At 44.4% G+C, this 2,476-nt stretch overlaps 1 non-coding gene across 1 annotated transcript; it reads left to right on the plus strand.

Annotated features, from left to right (window-relative positions):
* Positions 1-1,800: 1,800 nt before the first annotated feature.
* On the plus strand, positions 1,801-1,874 carry TRNAM-CAU (transfer RNA methionine (anticodon CAU)). Its single transcript has one exon. It is a non-coding gene; the product is annotated as a tRNA-Met (tRNA).
* The last annotated feature ends 602 nt before the right edge of the window (positions 1,875-2,476 follow it).

Here is a 2,476-nt window from a genome sequence, read left to right on the forward strand (position 1 = left end):
TCGGGTCTTTTTTTATCTACAAAAGAAGAGAACATATTAGAGCAGTTGGCTGTATAAGATTGCCGTGTCATCAAGAGGTACCAATATCATTCGCTCATACGATAGGGTTGGTTGGCTAGTGATATTTTTTCACTCTCTCTCTCTCTCTCTCTCTCTTTCCTCTCATTTACCTAGGAGTACATGAAGAGCTTGGGCATTTGTTGCCTTCCACTATGTGACCGATGCCATATTTCGCAAAAGTATGCCACATAATACGCTTCGATGTCAAATCAAAAGATTTTGGCACCGCTCTCGCGATGTGAGAGAGTTGGCACCGCTGTGCACACAGACCCACATGTATAAACAAATCAATCAAACCAACTACACTAGCCTCTCACTCTCCCAAACAAGTGTTTTTTCATTGCCTCAGTCCTCTCTCTCTCCCATGCAAGTGTTTTTTCATTGCGTGAGTTAATTTGGCACCGGAGCAAAGTAGGTGATCCAGATTGGGGCACCAGGTGAGCAATGGAGGGGCATCGATGCCAAATGCATCACAAGTGAATTTGGCACGTGTTTTGGCCTACATAGTGGAGGGCCGTTATAGCCCACTTTGGTACTACCTCTTATTTAGTATAATATTTTGACCATAGATTTACGTAAGAAAATGCCAATGCATGTCACTAAAAATTACACCATTTGAAATTATGTTCAAATACGAATCCAACAATATAGTTCTTAGTGACATGCATTAACATTTTGTCAGTTAAATGGTCAAATTTTGATACTACAAAATAGGAAGAGTAAACCAGGACGGAGGTAGTACTTGCTCTTAGGGTAACCATAGAGTTACTGGAGTAGTCTAAGTTACTTTCCACTATGACTAGCCTAGGCTACTATAGTAGTACAACAACAAAACGATGCAGGTGATCACGTGAGAAAAAATACTAAAAACATTTCTTTTGGTGCAGTGCGTAGATGCAGTTTTAAACACTACACTTGTCATCGTAATTTGGGAAAATTATGAAAAAATTGAGCTCCGTTGTGATTACCGTTTACTAATAGGAAAGAATTTTCACCTCGATGAGTAGCTTCTCCGTGCACGGAAAGCATGTAAGGAATCCAACAACCTGTTTTCTGGTGGGGTGCATATCTATATGGCCGGACATTGACTGGCACTGCACCTGGCACCAACGGAATTTGGTGGTCACAGGCACGACAAGGGGGTAATTCCTTTGGCTCCCGGAAGCAAGAATCACCGTCTAGAGTGCCTTGCGCGCTCAAGAACAAGCAAGGGATGAGCGCTTTGTTGCTAAAGCGGATACGTTTTCTTGCTGGGGAAGGCTAGTTTGATCGAGGATTGGAGAGGAGGGAGAGGTGGATAAAAAGCTCGGGATGGATTTTGGAGTCTTTGTGCGAGCCGTATGCGGTGAGAGTCGCACGTACGGTAAGGAGGGGGTGGTATTCCTTCTCGAGCTTCTATTTCTTCCGTTAAGGGAGAGTCGGGAAAAGAGGAGCGACCTGTTGGTTCACCAAACCCCGACCCAATGTCACACGTTCTCCAGGTCCGAAGGGATCCAGTGCCCAACTACCTTCGTTTATTTTGTTAATTCCAAATTGCATTCAAATCCATTCTTTCTCATAACTTGAGAATATGTACAGCGCAGAACAGAAAAGAAGGCAGATTTGATGAGTTGTAGGGGCGGACCCACTTCCACTGATTTCTTGTGGGAAGGTTCTATAAGGGAAGAAGAATCAGAGCTGTGACCTGGTAACCTTGATTTCTTTCGGAACGGGAAGAGGGAAAGACAGATCAGGGGAAGAAGCGGGGTAGAGGAATTGGTCAACTCATCAGGCTCATGACCTGAAGACTGCAGGTTCGAATCCTGTCCCCGCCTAATCATAGTCAAAATCTGAGTTTGATCCTGGATAATTCCCACTACCGCTGGCAGGCCAGCCGGGCCGTGAGCGCGGTGGGAACGGGCTTCCCAAAAAGCGAGCCCCGGCCCGGGTCAGCATAGAATGGGGGGACTTTTTGAAATAATTCTATCTCTGTTTGCTAAGTATGTCAATTTCTCCTTAGTAACAAGGCCAAAACCGGGTTTTACAAGTTTTGACTCATTTTTGACCCGTTTGGATCATCCCGATCGTGTGATCCAGATTGGGGCCGATAGATTTTATTGCCAAGATCTTCACTGTGCGCATAGAATGGGTCAAGCTTGTGGGAATCATTTTCTGGAAGACGGTCATAAATACATCAAGAAGAAATTTAAAAATGTGAATTTCAAGAAGACGAAGAAGAAGATGAGTGTTGTACCTGAATGATTACGGATGCAATAAAGAGTTCGGAGAATTTGGCAGACGAGTGCACCAATGCTGTCAATTTCGGCGCGTCAATGACCCTGATTTTTGTTGGACCTTCTAGATCCGATACAAGCAATCTCTCAAGGAAAGGCGCATTCTCAATGACCATAACGTGGAACAGCTGGAGTGATCTCTT

This window comes from Aegilops tauschii, chromosome 4 (genome assembly GCF_002575655.3).
Source record: "Aegilops tauschii subsp. strangulata cultivar AL8/78 chromosome 4, Aet v6.0, whole genome shotgun sequence".
Taxonomy (NCBI): Eukaryota; Viridiplantae; Streptophyta; class Magnoliopsida; order Poales; family Poaceae; genus Aegilops; species Aegilops tauschii.